Source organism: Myotis daubentonii, chromosome 2 (assembly GCF_963259705.1).
Source record: "Myotis daubentonii chromosome 2, mMyoDau2.1, whole genome shotgun sequence".
Classification (NCBI taxonomy): Eukaryota; Metazoa; Chordata; class Mammalia; order Chiroptera; family Vespertilionidae; genus Myotis; species Myotis daubentonii.
The window spans coordinates 163618889-163640143 of NC_081841.1; the positions used below are offsets into that span (position 1 = coordinate 163618889).

Genomic DNA, 21255 nt, shown 5'->3' on the forward strand with positions numbered 1-21255 from the left:
CTACACAGCCCAGCTGGCTCACTTTTACTGCTTCTGCAATGTTCTAAAGAAACTTTCTCTTAAAAAATTGACTTTAATGGGGTGACACAGATTAATAAAATTATATAGGTTTCAGGTGTACAATTCTATAGTACATCAACTATATATTATAGGTTTACTACTCCAAGTGGAGTCTCTTTTCATCACCATTTATCCCCTCTACACCTTCTTATTAAAGAAAGGCCCACCCCACCTGGCCGGTGTGGCTCAGTACTTGAGGGTTGATCTATGAACCATGAGGTCATGGTTTGATTCCCAGTCAGAGTACATGCTTGGGGTGCAGGCTTGATCCCTAGTGTGGGGTGTACAGAAGGCAGCCAATCAGTGATTCTCTTTCATCATTGATGTTTCTATCTCTCCCTCTCCTTTCTTCTCTCTAAAATCAATTTTAAAAATATATTTTTTTTAAAAAAAGAAAGTTCCACCCCAAAGTTAAGGTCTAGCCAACTTGAGCCAGGATCTAATCCTGCTATGAAAGCAGGCAAGGTTCACAGAAATCCTTTCATTGCCTTATCAATAGAGATGAAAATACTCTAGTTGATGGGAACTCACTGGAGTGGGTAATTTAACCAACTTATTTTGACTCATCATTATTCTAGTGCTACAGATGTGAATATGTGGGCATGGGAAAGTCCCTGGCAAGGAAGATAAGATGTGCACACAAGATAACTCACCCATTAGAAGGCAATAATACAAAATGAAATGGAGAGAGTATGAAGGAAAGATGATTATGAGCTCTTTTGAATTTCCAGGCATAGGAGAAAAAAAAAAAGAATAAATTCCCCTTTTAGGTTCTTCATTTGTTTGCCTAAATATTTGCTAATTTTGTACTTTACACATTTCTCACTATCCTCTATCATTTCAGGTAAATTGTGCTATTAGAGGATTTCAAAAATAATTTAGTTCCCAAATTTCAACTAATACTAGTGGAGTAAAATGAGTGTTTTCTTGCAAAGAAATAAAATGGGAGAATGGGAGGATGTTTAGTAATGACAGTTAAAATGCTTCTTTTTCTAACAAAACTGTTTCGATTATAGAGTAATTGAATTCAATTGTGAGTGTTCATTTGCTAGCAACATAAGAATGTATTTTATGATAGTGTACAATTTTTAGTAGGAGTTATAGGAATGTTGATTCATTTAAAATCACATAGTTTTCCAGATAGAATCTGTTAAGTTTTAACAAACAAAAAACCCATAGCTAATTACAGGAAATAATTATATCACATAATTATTTTTATTGATTTGTTGGTTTTTGTCTTAGATACAGCAATACACTTCCTGTAGTCAAGGAGATGTTGTCATACACTTACAGGAAGAGATGCAAATGAACATCTAGGTCTTTCCTTAAGGTACTGAGAAGATGCTTGCAGAAAAGAAGCAACCATTCTCTATTTTAGTTAAATTCAAAGCAATTTTTTCTGAACCAAACCTTTCTATGCTCTATTTCTATCATCTCTTTTTAAATTTCCTGAACCTCAGTACTTTCTGGAACTGCAACACCTTGCCTTTCTTGACTTTCTGCAAGTCATTTGTTCTTGGTTAGACTTTCCTTAATGCCTTCAGAACATTAGCATCTTCTCAGTAGTCTCTTCCCAGTATTGTAGAAAATATTCACTTTGCTTCCAATGGAAGCGTCTTTATTCCAATATTGCTCCTATTGTTTCTAGTGGAATTATTCCCTATATTTCCAAAATGAATTCATAAGTTCAAATCTATTTTTTATTTTTATTTATTCATTTATTTTTGTTAATCCTTACCTGAGGATATTTTTCCATTGATTTTTTTTTAAATTTTTTTTTTTTTTTTTTTTTTTTTTTTAGTGAGAGTGGAAGAGAGAGGGAAAGACAGAGAGAAATACCCATGTGAGAGAAACACATCGATTGGTTGCCACCTGCAGGAGCCCCGACCAGGGCCCAGGCTGGGGTGGAGCGTGCAACCAAGGTATATGCCCTTGACCAGAATCAAACCTGGACCCTTTAGTCTGAAGGCTGACACTCGATCCACTGAGCCAAACCAGCTAACGCCAAATCTATTTTTAAAATTTTATTTAAAATAGAGGAAAACTTACCCCAGTCAGGTGGTTCAGTTGGTTGGAGTGTTGCTCATACACCAAAAAGGTTGCAGGTTTGAATCCTGGTCAGGGCTTGGTTCTAAGTTTGATCCCTGGGTGGAATGCATGTGTCAGGCAACTGATCGATGCTTCTCTCACATTGATGTTTCTCTCTCTCTCTCTCTCTCTCTCTCTCTCTCTCTCTCTCTCTTTCTCTCTCTCTCCCACCCTCTTTCTCTCTCTAAAAAAAAAAATCAATAAAAATTACTAGTGTATCCTTCAGTGTGGATTAATGTATATATACATATATAAAATAGAGAAAAACTTGTTATTGCTGCCTTGGGATACACTGGAGTCCATATGCTATAAGGGCGCAGGCCTGGTTGAGGGACCCCCCTCCCCCAAATACACAAATGTTGTGTACTGGGCCTCTCGTCTATATGTATAAAAAGCCAGCGACTGGAACGCCATAATGACCAGAACAACCAGTCGCTATGGTGCCCACTGTGGTCGGGGGGTGGGGCCAGCTGGCCAACCTCCCACGTCCCCTCCCCCCAGCTGGCCCCACCCCCCAATGGACCCCAACCACCCTGATCAGCCCACGGCCCCTCCCCTCAGCCAGCTCTGCCCCCAATCAGCCCTCCCACACAGCAATTGGGGGTGGGGCTGGCTAGCCCACCACCTACAGCCTCCCCCCACAGCTGGCCCCACCTCCAATCAGCCCCCATCCCAATCGGGGGCGGGGCCCGCTGGCCAATCGCCCTTGGCCCCTCCCCCCAGCTGGCCTGACACTGGTCAGGCCCTGATTGGGGTGAGAGTGGGCCAGCCGGCCAACCTCCCACTGTCTCCTCCTCCCAACAGGCCTGGCCCCAACCCGCCCCCCTGGGGCCTGGCCGGCTGGACCCCACCCATGCATGAATGCCGTGCACTGGGGCTCTAGTAAAATAAAAAATTCACCTCTAAAAAAATCACTGAGCAGTTCAACTTTGTCTTTTGCAATTCAGAATTTTTCTGGTTAACGAAAAAAAGATTAAAATGAAATAAATGCAATTAATGTTGTATAGATCTTTGGTTAAATATGTGTCATGACTATATGATTTTACTGTGTAAAGAAAGCATAAATATATTTTAGTAGGAAGTCAAGGCCTTTTTGAAAGGGCTTTATCATTGTTAGATTTTTAGAATAGAAAAGTCTCCATTGGCCATAACAAACTAAGAGCTGTCTTAGCAGCAGATAATTCTTTAATTATTGGATAAATTTTAGCCATTAGAATGAATAAATCTGTCAGAATCTCCTATTAATTTATATGTCAACAATTCAGGTGTTCCAATCCAAATAACTCCTATAGCCAAAATGTCACTAAGATCTGAAATATCAAATGCTTGCATTTTCTGCTTTTTCTGTTTTGCCAATTGCTCTCTGAACCTTGGCAGATTTCAACAATTAAAGTTGATGGCTTCCTTGTATTTCTGATTCCAATCCTATTAAGTTTAATAGATAAAAATGTAATTGTGAAAATGAAGAAAGTATTTTCAGTATACTTGTGCAAATCATTTCCACTTATTGTTTTGTGTAATTTTATTAAAAGTAAAATAAATATTAAACTAAGATTTTTTTTCTGGGATATTCATACATTATGTCAGTGCTAGTTTTTCTTAAAGTGTGCTCTTTATCAATTTTATTTTTGACAGTTCTCATCACCATATATAACACAACATTCCTTCTCTAAGTTTCAAAAAATTTAAAAATACATTTAAGGAATACTATGGAGGAACAATGTTTAATAATCTATCATTAGTCAACATAGAAGCACAAATGGTTGCAAAAATTAGTGTGGTGAAGGCTTTGGGGAGAGAGTGGTGGGGTGAGGAAGGGGTGGAGGGATTCAATGGTGGGGGGGAGGAAGGGAACATCTGTAATACTTTCAACAATAAAGATAGGAGAACCAAGATGGCGGCGATATAGGCAGACGTGTCCCAGGTCGTGTCCCGGAGCAAATGGAACGAGCAGCTGAAGCTAGTAACACTCACACCGAATTGGCGAAATTGCTCAGCTGGTGAGAGGATCTACAGCCGGGAAGAGCAGAACTCCCCTGGTAAGGTAAAAAAAAAACCAGGGATTTGGGCAGGAAAGTTTGCCAGACCTCTGAGCCCAGAGAGTCCTAGGGAGACCGCGTGGCAGACAGCCGCGTCCCTTGGGACAGGCACAGCCCCTGACGGGGGGAAAGGAGAACCGCGGGATTCCTGGCGCCGCCAGGGAAATTGAGAGCTGGGTTCTGTGATCACGGAGGACTGAGCCTAAAGGGGGCAGCCTGAAGAGCTGACCTGACCATGCAGTCCCGGTAAGAGAAGAAGCTTACAGAAACCAAGCCTTCCCCGTTTCCGCGGCCGGCATTTGTTTGTTTGTTTTCACTGAATCCTGTTCATGGGACATTTCGGATACAGACACTCACCTGTGCTGAAGAGAGGGAGAGTGTGCTGGGGAGTGGAATCTGGGGAGAGACTGGGGAAAGAGGGGGAGCCGGGAGAGGTGGTAGTGAATTGAGTGCTGAGACACCCCAGAGCCCCGGACTGGGGCAGCCGCCCGCTCCTGAGAGGGAGTCTCCTCCCCCCAGCCCCCAGGCAAGGAGCACAGCCACACCCAGATTCCACCCTGTACGAGATCAAGGATTAAGATAACCTGATCAGTCCCTGGGAGTTAACAGGGTCTGGCCTATAGGGGGATTTTCAATCCCAGCAACAACATAGCGCCGGTAACTAACTATTACGCAGTCAGCTCTGGGCAGTGAACTTCCACTGGACAGAGAGGCCCTATAGCCTCAGAGGCCAACCCCAGAACACTGCCACCCAGAGGCTGACCCACAAACTGACTCTTTGCTAAACACAAAATAAGGCAGTCTGGGAAATAAATGCGGCATGCTTTAAAATAAGGACTGTGGTTTACAACACAGAGGAACAGTATATCGCAGGGAAACTCAACACTCTCCTGAATACCTGGAAGGTCTAAGGCGAGCCACACTGAAGAATAGAAGAAACGAAGGACCTTCACTACTGCAATTTTTTTTCTTTTTTCACTTTTTAACTAAGAAACCAATTTTTTTTTCATTCTTTTTTTTTCTGTTCTTTTTTTTTTCTTTTTTTTTCTTTTCTTTCTTTTCTTCTTTTTCCATCACCTGATTTTACCCTTTTAATTACTACCTTCTTATTTTTTACCAGTATTATTACTGCTACCATTTTACCATTTTTTAAAGTGCCATTTTATTTTTTCTTTATTTTATTTTGGGATTAGTGTTCACCATTCTATTTTCATCGTTATATTATTGGTTGTTTCTAGTTTGCATTCATATCCAGGGAGCTGTTGCTGGAATTTGTTGGGATTAATGGCTGTTCTATAGGAGTATTCTCCTCATATAAAAAATCTCTTCCCTCTTCCACTTCATTCTCTCTTTTCGCTCTTTTTTTTTTTTTTTCTTTTCTTTTCTCGCTTTTATTTTCCCCCTTCCTTTTTCCCAATTTCATTTTTGCACTCCCTTTTTTTGGTCCCTACTTTTCTTTTCCTTTTTCTCTTTGATCTTTTTCTCTTCCTTCTTCCTTATCCCCTAATTCTCTTAATTCAGGTGGTCACCTTTAATTGGGGTTATTAATATCGTGAATATATTTGTGTATAGTGCCTGGTACGTGGTGCCTTGTTGTGTTGTATTTTGTGCCTTTAAATCAACGCAGCAGATCCAAGCAACAGCAACCTCCTGAGCACCTCATCCTCTGCTGAGGAACAGCAGCTGTACGTGAAACCTCGCCCCACCAGCCGGAAGAGCCACCACAGCTGTGAACAGCACCCACCAGAGGAGCTGCTGCCAACTGAAGAGCAGCTGCTACCGCAACCGCCCGAAGAGCAACCACAGACCAAGGAGTCACTGCCACCAAGGGAGCAACCACTGAACAACTCAACGTCTAGATATGTCAGTGAGATCAAACATGGGTAGACAAAGAAACCCCCAAAGGAAAGAGAAGGAGGACTCTCCAGAAAAGCAGCTAAGTAATACAGAGGCATGCAACATGACAGATAAAGAATTCAGAATAAGGATCCTAGAGTGCATAAACCGGATGGAGGAAAAAATCGACAACCTCTGCAAGAAGCAAGAAGAAACAGATGAAAAAATCGATAACATATGGAAGAAGCTAGAAGAAACAGATGAAAAAATCGATAACATATGGAAGAAGCTAGAAGAAACAGATGAAAAAATCAACAACCTAAGTAAGACCCAAGAAGAAATGAAGAGTGATATAGCTGCAATGAAAAACTCCATTGAAAGTATCAACAGTAGACTAGGAGAAGCGGAGGACCGAATAAGTGAATTAGAAGACAAGGAAGCAAAACACACCCAAAATGTACTGCAATTGGAGAAAAAAATTAAAAGACAGGAGGAGAGCCTAAGGGAGCTTTGGGACAACATGAAACGAAACAACATACGAATAATAGGAGTACCAGAACAACAGAAGGATGAACAAGGATTAGAAAACCTACTCGAAGAAATAATATCAGAAAACTTTCCCGAGGTGGGGAAGAAAAAAGTCACACAAGCCCAGAGAGTCCCAAACAAGGTGAACCCGAAAAGACCCACACCAAGACACATCATAATCACCATGGCAAATGTTCAGGACAAAGAGAGAATCTTACAGGCTGCAAGAGAGAGACGGAAAGTTACATACAAGGGATCTCCCATTAGATTGTCAAATGACTTCTCAACAGAAACACATCAGGCCAGAAAAGAATGGACTGAAATTTACAAAGTGATGCAAAGCAAAGGACTGAATCCAAGAATACTCTATCCAGCAAGGCTATCATTCAAACTTGAAGGGGAAATAAGAAGCTTCACAGACAAAAAAAGACTAAGGGAGTTTGTCACCACCAAGCCAGCATTGCAAGGAATGCTAAAGGGACTGGTATAAAAAGAAGAAATAAAAAGCTCAGAAAGAAAACAGCCACACACACACACAAAAAGAAATGGCTACAAACAAGTACCTTTCAATAATAACTTTAAACGTAAACGGACTAAATGCTCCAACCAAAAGACATCGAGTGGCTGAATGGATAAAAAAACATGACCCATACATCTGCTGTCTACAAGAAACCCACCTCATTAGAAGGGACTCACACAGACTGAAAGTGAAAGGATGGAAAAATATCTTTCAGGCAAATGGAAAGGAAAAGAAAGCTGGGGTAGCAATACTTATATCGGACAAAATAGACCTCAAAGTGAAGGCCTTAACAAGAGATAAGGAAGGCCACTTCATAATACTAAAGGGATCAATACAACAAGAAGATATAACCCTGGTAAACATATATGCACCCAATGTAGGAGCACCCAAATTCATAAAAAAACTCCTGGAAAATATCAAAGGAGAGATCGACAACAATACAATCATAGTAGGGGACTTTAATACACCATTGACAGCACTGGATAAGTCCTATAGACAAACAATCAGCAAAGATACAGCAATCCTAAATGACTCACTAGATCAGATGGACTTAATAGACATCTTCAGAACACTTCACCCCAAAGCCAGAGAATATACGTTCTTCTCAGGTGCTCATGGGACATATTCAAAAATAGACCACATATTGGGTCACAAGCAAAGTATCCCCAAATTCAAGAAGATTGAAATCATAAAAAGCGTCTTCGCAGACCACGATGGCATAATATTAGAAATAAACTACAATAAAAACAACCCAAAATACTCAAACACCTGGAAGCTGAATAGCATGCTACTAAATATTGATTGGGTTACCAATGAGATCAAAGAAGAAATTAAAAACATCCTGGAAACTAATGACAATGAAAACACAACAATCCAAAACCTATGGGACACATTGAAAGCAGTCCTGAGAGGGAAGTTTATAGCTCTACAGGCCTATCTCAAAAAACAAGAAAAAATGGTAGTAAATCATCTAACTCTACAACTCAAAGAATTAGAAAGAGAGCAACAAGAAAACCCCAGAGTGAGCAGAAGGAAGGAGATAATAAAGATTAGAGCAGAAATAAATGACATAGAGACCAAAAAAAACAATACAGAAAATCAATGAAACCAAGAGCTGGTTCTTTGAAAGGATAAACAAGATTGATAAACCTCTAGCCAGACTCACCAAGAAGCAGAGAGAGAGGACCCAAATAAATAAAATCAGAAACGATAGAGGCGAAATAACAACAGACCCCACAGAAATACAAATGATTGTTAAAAAATACTATGGACAGCTTTACTCCAACAAACTAGACAACCTGGAGGAAATGGACAAATTCCTAGAAAAATACAGCATTCCAAAACTCAATCAGGAAGAATCTAAAAATCTCAACAGGCCAATAACTATGGAAGAAATTGAAGCAGTCATCAAAAAGCTTCCATCAAACAAAAGCCCAGGACCAGACGGCTTCACAGGGGAGTTTTACCAAACATTCAAGGAAGAACTAAAACCTATCCTCCTCAGACTACTACAAAAAATTCAAGAGGAAGGAACACTTCCAAGCTCATTCTATGAAGCCAGCATCACCCTAATACCAAAACCAGGTAAAGACAACACAATGAAAGAGAATTACAGGCCAATATCCCTCATGAACATAGATGCCAAAATCCTCAACAAAATCTTAGCAAATCGGATCCAGCAGTACATCAGAAAGATCATACACCATGACCAAGTAGGATTTATCCCAGGGATGCAAGGATGGTACAATATCCGCAAATCAATAAACGTGATACATCACATAAACAAATTGAAAGAAAAAAACCACATGGTCATATCAATTGATGCAGAAAAAGCATTTGACAAAATTCAACACCCATTTTTGATAAAAACTCTCAGCAAGGTGGGAGTAGAAGGATCATACCTCAACATAATAAAAGCCATATATGACAGGCCCACAGCCAACATCATACTCAACGGACAAAAACTAACACCATTTCCCCTAAGAACAGGAACAAGACAGGGATGCCCCCTCTCACCACTCCTGTTCAACATAGTACTGGAAGTGTTAGCCATTGCAATTCGGCAAGAAGAAGAAATAAAAGGCATCCAAATTGGAAAAGAGGAAGTAAAACTGTCCTTATTTGCAGACGACATGATATTATACATACAAAACCCTAGAGATTCCATCAAAAAGCTACTAGACTTAATACATGAATTTGGCAATGTAGCAGGATACAAAATTAACCCCAAGAAATCTGAGGCATTTCTATACACCAATAGTGAACTTTCAGAAAGAGAGATTATAAAAACAATCCGTTTACCATTGCACCGAAAAAACTAAGCTACCTAGGAATAAACTTAACTAAAGAGGTAAAAGACCTCTACTCAGAAAACTACAGGACGTTGAAAAAAGACATAGAGGAAGACATAAACAGATGGAAGAACATACCGTGTTCATGGATTGGTAGAATCAACATCATCAAAATGTCCATACTACCCAAAACAATCTATAAATTCAACGCACTTCCCATTAAAGTACCAACAGCATACTTCAGAGATCTAGAACGAACTTTCCAAAAATTCATCTGGAATAAAAAAAGACCCCGAATAGCTGCAGCAATCCTGAAAAAGAACAAAGTAGGTGGGATCTCAATACCAGATATCAAGTTGTATTACAAAGCCACTGTTCTCAAAACTGCCTGGTACTGGCACAAGAATAGGCATATAGATCAATGGAATAGAATAGAGAGCCCAGAAATCGGCCCGAACCAATATGCTCAATTAATATTTGACAAAGGAGGCAAGAACATACAATGGAGCCAAGATAGTCTCTTCAATAAATGGTGCTGGGAAAATTGGACAGATATATGCAAGAAAATGAAACTAGACCACCAACTTACACCATACACAAAAATAAACTCAAAATGGATAAAGGACTTAAATGTACGACAGGATACCATAAAAATTCTAGAAGAATCCAAAGGCAAGAAAATCTCAGACATATGCCGAAGCAATTTCTTCACTGATACAGCTCCTAGGGCACTTGAAACTAAAGAAAAAATGAACAAATGGGACTACATCAAAATAAAAAGCTTCTGCACAGCAAAAGAAACCATCAACAAAACAACGAGAAAACCCACTGTGTGGGAAAACATATTTGCCAATGACATATCTGATAAGGGCCTAATCTCCAAAATTTATAGGGAACTCATACAACTTAACAAAAGAAAGATAAACAATCCAATCAAAAAATGGGCAAAGGACCTAAATAGACACCTTTCAAAAGAGGACATCCAGAAAGCCAAGAGACATATGAAAACATGCTCAAAGTCACTAATCATCCGAGAGATGCAAATCAAAACAGCAATGAGGTACCATCTCACACCTGTCAGACTGGCTATCATCAACAAATCAACAAACGACAAGTGCTGGAGAGGATGTGGAGAAAAAGGAACACTTGTGCACTGCTGGTGGGAATGCAGACTGGTGCAGCCACTATGGAAGACAGTATGGAGTTTCCTTAAAAAACTGAAAATGGAACTCCCATTTGACCCTGTGATCCCACTTCTAGGAATATATCCCAAGAAACCAGAAACACCAATCAGAAAGGATATATGCACCCCTATGTTCATAGCAGCACAATTCACCATAGCTAAGATCTGGAAACAGCCTAAGTGCCCATCAGTAGATGAATGGATTAGAAAACTGTGGTACATCTACACGATGGAATACTATGCTGCTGTAAAAAGGAAGGAACTCTTACCATTTGCAACGTCATGGATGGAACTGGAGAGCATTATGCTAAGTGAAATAAGCCAGTCAATAAAGGAAAAATACCACATGATCTCACTCATTCGTGGACAATAGAGACCATTATAAACTTTTGAACAATAATAGATACAGAGGCAGAGCTGCCTCAAACAGATTGTCGAGCTGCAGCGGGAAGGCCGGGGAGGGTTGGGGGGGCAGGAGGTAGGGGGGTAAGAGATCAACTAAAGGACTTGTATGCACGCATATAAGCATAACCAATGGACATAAGACACTGGGTGATAGGGGAGGCTAGGGGACTGTCTAGGGCGGGGGGATAAAATGGATACATATGTAATACCCTTTGTAATACTTTAAGCAAAAAAAAAAAAAATAATAAAAAAAAAAATAAAACCTAAAAAAAAACAAAAAAAAAAACAATAAAGATACATTACAAATAAACACTGATGATTTTGTTAATGGCAAGTCATGACAAAGTCTCCAATTTGTGTTTTAAATTTTACACTTTAAGTTGGCACAACATTTTTATATTTATTAATGAAGTTAAATTTTCAGTTTCAAAGTAAATTTTGGTTTTCTAGTGCAAATTTTTTGCTAGTGTCTTCATTAGCTTCTTTTTTCTCTTAGGATTCACTTACATATTTCAATTTAAGAATATTTTTCCACATCACATTTTGCTTCCATGTTGTCTAATACTAGCCACACCTATTATTATTTCCTTCATTCAATTCATGCCTCCTCCTTCTACTTGCTCTGCCCTCTGGCTTAGAGCTTCCTAGTGTGTTTATGTTTGTTGTAGTCTCTGTAATAGTAGCAGGTCTCCCACTGATTCAGCAGATTTATTCAGCACTTGTTACGTGCCAACCATCATGCTCAATTTTGAAGATAAGATAGTCCTTTGAGGTTTGGGGTTATGTCTTCTTTATCCTCGTGCTGGACACACACCTGACCCACAGCAGACCTTTCAGAGAGAAAGGGGGATGGGGGCAGGTAGAAGAGGGTGAAGGGGGATAAATGGAGTCAGAAGGGGACTGACTTTGGGTGGTCAACACACAATACAATATACGGATGATGTATTTTAGAATTGTACACTGGAAACCTATATAATTTTATTAACCAATGTCACCTCAATAAGTTCAATAACATTAAAAAAATAACAGTATCCCAAAAGTGCCCATCTGCCCTGGAAAACATCTCATCTGGATTGAGTATTTTCTCTTAGATCCAATTATGTTTATTCAAATTCTTGAGATGATTCCATGTACGAATCAGTTGGGGGAGCAAATATTTTTCTTAGATTTTCTAATGAAATTTGCTACTATGGCAACAAATTGCCTGAGTACAAGGAACACACACTGTGCAAACATGGCTTCAAGGACTTCATTGCAACATTTGGTTGACTTGCTGACACTCTGGTTGGGATGTCTGTTGTAGATAAAGCAGTCTGTGCAGTGCTAGCTTTACAATATGTCTTTTATTGTGTGATCCAGAGACTAAAAAGTTGAGGAATATAGAATGTAAAAAGAAATTAGGTTACATATTTAAAAATCATTCATGTAAAAAAATCATTCATGTAATTATCTGTATTCTTATGGCAAATGAGAATAACATACAGTATGATATGTAAAATCAAAACATGCTAAGATACATAAAACCATTTTAAAATTAACTTGATTTTTATTTCTGAGTAAAATAATACACACATATTTTAAAACTTCAGAGGTGCATACCTGAAATGTTTTATAACTATTTCCTGACACATCTCTGTGGGTAATCACAATGAGGTTGAACTGAGATGACATGTTCACATAAGCAATTATTTACTTCCTGACTTTGCAAACTTAGCTTATGGTCAGACTAATTTTTAGAACTAGGGAACTAGTATTGAATGTATACTTGAAATAGTTCATTTATGGATTGTATGGCATTGTGTCACATGTCCTTCTGAAGTTTCTGAAGTCTCATTCTTTGTTTAGCCCAACTTTCTTATGAAGAGTGAATATCCAAGCTGTAATGTATGATTTAGTTGTCACAATTTGCAGAATTTTGCCCTTTTCAAGCTAAGACTTGCTCAGTGACATTTCTTTCCTTCCATTTATTTCTTTTGTGAGGAAATTACCCCTTTCAGGAGCAAAGGAGTTGATAACACATACTTCTCACAGTCAAGTTTGTTTTAGTTTGCTTACCAAATGAGAATCTGAAAGGAGCCTACCTGCAAGGTGAGGCTCAAGAGACTGAGACGAGAATGGGAGAGAATGGATATCTAACAAACCACAGAACAAAGGCTTGGAACTTGGAGTTAAAAATATGTACCTGTCTGTACATTCCCATTATATTTACTATAATTTTGACCAGAATTCATGATCCGTAGAATTTCATGTAAATTCAAAATATTGTACAGTTTATTTGGACTGCAATTAAAAAACAAATTTTGTCAGCCATCTTCTGCACAAGGCATTGAAATGATTTAGAAATAAACCCACAACACATTTACATCTCCAGAAATACCACTAGGTTTTCTAAAAGTACATAAATTTATTTAGAAGTACGAGCTCAACATTTCTGTGTGTATGTTTACATAGATCCTCCCCGCCCCCATCCCCCCATGGGCAGCATGACATAGTGGAAAGAATATGAGATTCTGGAACTAGAACAACTGGGCATGAATTCCAAACTCTGCACCACCAGCTGTGTGACCTTGGGTAAGTCACTCAATCCATCTGAGGCTTGTTTTTCTTTCCTGTCAAATGAAAAATAAAAGATGCTAACCTTCTGGCTGTATGTGCAGATTAAAGGAGTAATGTGTGAAAGTGCTTTGTAAATTATAAAGCATTATGCAAAGTATAGTTATTTTAGTTCAGGTTAACTCAAATATTGCTCAAGCAAAGGACATGACTGCTAATGCCTGTAGTAGCCCTAGCAAACTGTAAATGGGTTTAGAATCTCTTCAAAAAATCATGTTTGAATCATTCAGTTTGAACAAGAATATAATATTCTTTTAAGATTACCTGCTTGAAGCCAATTCATTTTACCCTTACCTCAGGTTTGGTTCCACATTCTGGAACCAATCCTGGCCTTCTTTAGAAAAGCCCCTGTAAGCTGTAGATTATATTGGGGAGAAAAATGTGTGAGTAAGAGCACATGCACACAGGGAACCTTACTCATTAGACCTTTGGTTCGGTACCAAGGGGTCCATGAATATGGTTTAATTTATTTTGAAATTAAAAGAAAAAATGAACTTTTAGGTTAGAGTCAATTTTTATAACATTATAAATTCATATATAACATTATGAATATAACATTAATATATTCATATTTATGCCAATGTGTCATAAATGTAACTTTTAATATATATTGTAGCCCTGGGTAACCTAAGGTGAATTCTTGAGCAGTCCGGTTATCTGCAGTGCAAGTCCCACCAGGGCCTTGTTCCAACAGTGTTGATGTTTCCAGGAATCACAGATGTAGAGTGATAGTTCTATCTTGTGAAATAAGGAAGGCTTTGCAGAGCTGATATTTAAATCAGTTCTTTAAGGATAAATATGCTCTTTATCGGTAGAGATATTATCAAGAGCATTTCTGTGAGAAAAAGCAGCATGAACCAAGGAATGGGTCTGTGGAGAAAGAGCACTGGAACTTGGGTGATCAGTACTCACAATGGCCCCTTCAATAAAAACCCATGGGGGAAAGTCTGTTACGTGTATTGATAAATCTTATGCAAGTAGTTTTTGTCCATTATCTTGAATCAAAATATTTTAGGGCAAAATCCACAAATTACATGAGCATCTATAGAAATACTTAATGAGTAAACAGTGGGTTGTTCCAAATAGCTAATGAACTTAGATAGAATTAATAGGGATATTGTGTCAAGAATAAGGCAAAGTATTTTATGTAACAGTTATTCTCTGATTACAAACAACAGAAACTGATTCTAGGTAACTCAGACAGAAGAGAAGCAAAAGAGGGAAAGAAGAAAGGAAGCTGGTCCTGCTAACGTGTATGATAGTCTTTTTGAAGTCAGATTGGTGTTCCCTTTTCCCCACAGCTGAATCAAATAGTCTCCATCTAGTGGTTTAATTTAACCCAGAGACCAATGGACTAACCCCATCCTTTGTCAGGACCTCCAGGTCAATATTCAGGTTAGCAAGCACCAAGTAAGCAAGCATCTGATTCTTGCTAAAGTAACCCCTGTTCTTTGCTACAAGATTGATATGGATTAAACAAGCCCTCACATTATAGCCTAGTTTTATGGGCCTCTATCCTCTTATCAATGTCTCTCTGTTCCTCATCTTCCACATCTCTGTTCCTCATTTCCAAGGAAACTCTGAGCAGGGCTGATAATATGCTTATGTAGTGCAGTGGACTGTTCACTTACACTGGCATCTGTTCTGATGTATTGAGGCAATCTTCTGCGAGACCACGGCAGCTGTTCTGACTGGTTGGTGCCTGCATGTACCAGTGGCTAGATATGTTCCATGTCATTCCTGCCCGTAATCAATGAATTTCGTGCATCAGGCCTCTAGTATGTGTATAATGTCACTTATTTGACACAATACGTACCCATCATGTTAGCTACCTTCGCTTAATCTCCGCCGCTTCCCTTTCATTCATCTCTAAACTTTGGTTTTCTTATCACAAAAACAAAAGGCTTTAATCTGATTTCTAAGCTCTTTAAGAATCTAGAGGTCTGTAATAGTATCATTGGAATCTCAGTATGAAGATAGTAAATGTAGATCCTTTATGTGGTAAAATATGAGCTCTTTTCTTCCTTTAGGAATCATTTTAGAATTATTTTTCCACCAAAAAATTTTGTTTTCAGAATTAGACTGTTTCAATCATTTAAAAGGCCAGCCATGCATAACTCAAACCAGAACTGTTCAGTATTTGCATGCCAAATATGTTCAGGAGACAGATAATAGGGACAAAGGGTGAATTGGCCATGGACTGCATCTGCTAGGAACTTCTATTCCTGAATTTGCCACTTATTACTTTATTCAGAACCACTCCATTTTACATTTTTAAAGTTTAAAATTGTGGTAGATTTCTTATTGATTTTTTTGTAATGTAGATGATTAATTAGATTTAGAAATATATTTGGGAGTATCACAATATGCTTGAGAGGTAATTGGATAGACCCTCAGAAAAGTTCACCCAAGTAATCTCTCAAATGCTCATTTGTCCATCCATCCATCCATCCATCCATCCATCCATCCATCCATCCATCCATCGAATCATCTGCTTTCTTGTTAGATTTGCCCATCTGCCAGGAAATATACTTGAAAATAGAAAAATTTTCTTTAAAGTCAGATTGTTTTTCTCCTTTAGACTAGTGCAGAAGTAAATACACAAACAATTACAATGCCAATGTGGAGATAAAGTCACACGTGGATGAACTCACACAAATTCTAGTGAAAATGATCCAAGAATCTGGAGGATCATAGATCTAAATTTGAATTCTGGCTCTACTCTTATTAAAGTTATAGCTTTGAGTGAGTTATTTAACATCTCTCTCTGTCTCAGCCTCCTTATCTATTATCTTATATCATAAAACCCTAATATGCAAATTAAATGAACAATGGAATGACTGGAGGAATGACTGGTCACTATGACGTGCACTGGCCACCAAGGGGCAGATACTCAGTGCAGGAGCTGCCCCCAGCTCGCAGGCCCTGACCAGCAGCAGCAGCGGCGGTGGGAGGTGGGGCTGGCTAGTGGGCAGTTCCAGGCCACCAGCCAAGGTGGGTGCCAGTGGGGGCTCCCTGATCGCCCTGCTGGTCACCCCACAAATTGGCCCTGATCGCCAGCCAGGCCTAGGGACCCTAACCGTGCACAAATTTTGTGCACCAGGCCTCTAGTATATGCATAATGTCACTTATTTGATACATAATAGGTGCCCATCATGTTAGCTACATTCTCTTTTTCTCCCCCTCTTCCCTTTCTTTCATCTCTAAACTTTAGTTTTCTTATCACAAAAACAAAAGGCTTTAATTTGATTTCTAAGCTCTTAAAGAATTTAGAGGTCTGTAATTTAGGAATGATCCCCTAATCTTGACAGAAGTGCATTGATTACTAATGGTCAAATAGGCAGTGTGCTTTGTAGATCTAGTAAAGTTTTATTAATAGCATTACTTAGTCTCTAACATACCCATCTTTTCCCTGTGCTTACCTTGCTAACTCCTGCTCCTCCTTTAGGTCCTAGTCTGTCACTTTCTCAAGGATGATTTCCATTAATGATCTCTAGGGGCCTGATCTGCAAATTCTCTTTGGAGTCTACTCATCCTATTAAAATAGCCTTCAAATGTGAGATCTCTAATCTTCTAATGTATTTCTTTTATTTATTTTCATGTTACTTTGCTTTTCATTTTCAACCCGTGGTAGGCAGTTAGACAGACATGTGCAGAACAAGGACAATGGGGCCAGGTACAGACCATTACCAGGGTGGAAAGCCCCAGGTGCCTAGCAAAAGAAAATTATAGGGTAGAACTCATCCCCCCACCCCCCTGCCCCTGCCCCAGGGTGATCTTCCTCTCCTAGCTTATCGCTAGTCTTGTGGTTGACCCCTGACCTTTCCTCCCTAGAGATAACATCTAGGCCACAGTTCTATTTCAGCTCCAGACCCAGAAAGCAGCAAAACCAGACAAGTGACCCCATGGCTGACCTCAGGACCAACTGCATAGGATAATGACCCCCTGCCCTTGCATTGACCAATGAATCATTGGAGACTTAGACCCAGAAAGGACATACCTGGAAAGCTGCTGAATATTCTATTGAGATCTTCCCCTGGGACCTCCCCTAAAATCTCTAGCCTTAAAACCCTTAGGACACAGGACCCAAGAACCTCCCCTTTTAGCAAGGTAAGCACAGAGAAATAAATAAAAGGAAAGAAAAGACATGATGAAGACTCCCCCTCCTATAAACCCTTTTGGGGGCAGCTTTATGGTTTACTGCAGAGAAAGAGGATCGGTTTATATCTCATCATTTCAATGGAAAAATGTAGATACAAATTATTAAAGGCTAACATGTATAAATCATCACTACATGCCAGGCACTATGCCAGGCACCATATAGTCATTATTTCATTTACTTCTCATATTAACTTTAAGAACTAGGTTTATGAGTAAAACAAATTTACAAATAAAAGAAATAGAAACTTAAGGAGGTTAAAGCAATTGCTTATCATTACACAAATTATTGTTTTTCTAAATATCAGATACCATTGGTTGTAAAAATAAAACAAAACAAGGGGGGAAAAGACTCTAAACACACGTAAAAAAACTCTAACAACCAAAACACTGTTGGTTTAGCAATAGCTTTTCAGGGAGAGAGGGAAACATGGCCTTATCCACACACATTAATTCTAAGATTCAGATGTCAAATGCATTTGAATTGAGGTGTGGCAGAGGCTAGTTTGAACTCAGAGCTGTATGACTTCAGAAGCAATGTTTTTATCATTATGCTCTACTCTTCAAATTCAGAGACTCAATCAGTTCTCAACTATTATACTTGTGAAAGGTTCATGAAAAAATACAAATTGTATTTAAAATTATGAAAATAAACTAAGGGGAAAATTGTTTTAAAACCCCAGAACCCAAAGTACTCATTATACTTAAACTTGCCAGCAACATTTTATTTATAAGCTTTAAAATAAATGCAGAAAAGAGAAAATCTTTATTATGTACTAGTCACTTTATATGATTTATCTAATTTAATCCTCATAACAATTTTGTAAGGCAAATACATTAATATAATCATATCTAACAAGTGAGGAACTGAGGCACAGACCCTGTCCCAGTTCATGTACTAATAAAGGATAAGTTTGTATAAGAACTAGAGAATCCAGAAATTATGGAATTGCTCTAAAATCCCACAGATTTCAAGATCATAGGAATGCAGCAATGGTTTCTGAATAATTGAATAGAATTAGTCAATATAAATATTTACCATTAGAGGCCCGGTGCACAGATTCGTGCACCATTGGGTCCCTCAGCCTGGCCTGCACCCTCTCCCAATCCGGGACCCCTCGGAGGGTGTAGTAGTGCGGGAAGCGGCAATGTGGCCAGGGAGGAGCCTGAGCCTGGGGCTGGGTGCCACGCCATTCCCGCTCATCCCCACCCCGCTGGGCCTTCCCCGCCACTGCTGCTTGGTAGTGCTGCCGCAGCTGAGCTTGCCAGCCATGAGCCTGGCACCCAGTGCCTATCAGCTGAGCAGCACTCCTGCTATGGGAGCGCACTGACCACCAGGGGGCAGCTCCTGTGTTGAGTGTCTGCCCCCAGGTGGTCAGTGTGCATCATAGCGACTGGTTGACCAGTGGTTCGGTTGTTCGGTCGTTTAGGCTTTTATATATATAGATTAGGACATGTTTTTAACATGAGGGAATCTGATCTGTTGTGGAAATGAGATCCTTCCAGTCTCCCATCTCCTACTAGATCTTCATTTTGCCAGCTTCAGTTAGACAGCCATGGTAGTTTCAGGGGCATGACCACACAAAAGACTACACATTATAATCTGTTGTTGCTTTTCTCCATGCCCCCAGACTAAAAAGCTCCCTGTGGTCATGATCTATGGTTTGTTCCTGTGTGTATCAGCGTCTGGCATCACCAAGGGACCAATAAATACTTGTTGAGTGAATAAAGCATATAAGAAATTGAGCACAAGCAATTTTAGATTTAAACAAAGAAAATGTATATCATAAAGAATGTGGTCTTTTTATCAGGCCATAGCCAACTTCTATAGGGCCTTTTAAAAGTAGGACAAGTCACCTACTGGGTAGATGTGCTCTGTCTGACTTGGCCCACCTGGCAGAGAGCTTGCTCTAGAGACTCACGGAGTTCAGTTAAGCAAATAGCGCTTAGATTTCCAACCATTTGCCCCCTTACTCAGGCATGTTGCGGCAGTGCACAAAATGTACAACTGGATGGGGTGGATTTTGGAGAGGAGGGCAAGAGTCCTTTTGTCTTTCTTAATCAAGAGTAATAGTCTGCTCCATTTGAAAAAAGTTGTAAAATTATTATATCCTATTGATTGATACTGTATTAAACATCAATGTCAGTCTTTTCAGTTCTCAAGGAGAATGCATTAGGTAGACTAGTTCCTTCCCTCCTTATACTTCAATCTATAAATAATTTTTATAGGATCAGATTTTAGAAACCAAAAATGTTGAACTCCAAACCTGGGTATTTTAGTATTGGAACATTCTGCAAGTGTTCTACTGATCTTGTGCCATTCTTATTTTGTGTTAGATGAACCAGTAGAAAAAAAAATTAGCTAAAGCCAGATTCTAAAAGACATGAAATCATATTTCTCTTCCAGATTTATTCTCTCTCTCTCTCTCTCTCTCTCTCTCTCTCTCTCTCTCTCTCTCTCTTTCTCTCTCTCTCACACACACACATACACACAGCTTTTCTGCACTAAGTAGGAATTTAGGGGCAACCTGATTCATAGCAAGAAACAATTTCATTTGGAATAAGTGGTTCTCTAAGCATCTCCAATTAATTACAAATGATCATCATAGTAAGTTTTTCAGGAAGAGTTTATTAAAGCTGAAATGTTAAAACTCTACTTCATATCACTTGCACGCGTGCGCACACACACACACACACACACACACACACACTACAGAAATCAAAGAATTAAACCCAAAATTCCTTTCTTGACTAAAGGAAAAGCCAATGAAAGCCTTTGGCCTTGAATATCACTGTGCTATAACATGCCTTTTAAGAGGGATATTTATATTTACCTTAAATAAAGACCACAGAATTTTTCAAGTTTAAACATTCTTTGGAGAAGAGAATGTTTCAATTTAGTCTGCATGCTCTCGGGTTGGAACACTGATTTTTCTGTCCCCAAATGCATTAAAAAATTGTGATCTCTGTGGATGGATCTCAGTTTCTTTTGTTGTTCCTTTTAATCCTCATCTTCTTTTTACAGAAGTTTCTCATTAATTAAGCTGATGCAACAAAATGGAAAGAATTCTGATGATGAGAAAGGGGACTTGTGCTTTCCCTAGCTCTGAGGGTGATTCAGTCTGTTGTGTGGGCAGTGTCTGTGGGTAGAAGCAGGCTCCGCTCTCTCTGTTGATAAACAGGGCCAGAGACAGCTCAGTCAGGAGAACCCTTTTGAGTGTTAGTGAAATATATAGCTAAGTGTTTGGAAGAAAAGCTAATCCTATGTCGGGACTGTTAAAGCCTCCCAATACTGGTTGTCCTTGCTTTGTTCGAAGAAGTAATCTTTGGCACCTGTAAAATGATGTGGTTTCTTTTCTGGTTCATGTTGGTTTTACTGTTAGCTTTATGGTTAAGGAGGTGTAAACCCTGGATTGGCTCCCAGTGAGCTAGCAGGATTGGAGAACAGAGGGTTTGGATCATCTGGAAAACAGTATTGAGTGGCAATTAAAGGGCGAGGGCTTTAGAGATATGACTTGGAGTCCCAGCTTTGTA

General features: G+C 39.2%; 1 long non-coding RNA gene across 1 annotated transcript in view; it reads right to left on the bottom strand.

The window, feature by feature from the left end:
* LOC132228458 (uncharacterized) overlaps positions 1-21255 on the bottom strand; it is a 54835-nt gene that overhangs the window by 1035 nt on the left and 32545 nt on the right. Inside the window, exons 2-3 of the long non-coding RNA XR_009451353.1 lie at positions 11670-11780; positions 2110-2270 (exon numbers count right to left, since the gene is read on the bottom strand). This is a non-coding gene — a long non-coding RNA (uncharacterized LOC132228458). The remainder of the gene's footprint in view (positions 1-2109; positions 2271-11669; positions 11781-21255) is intronic.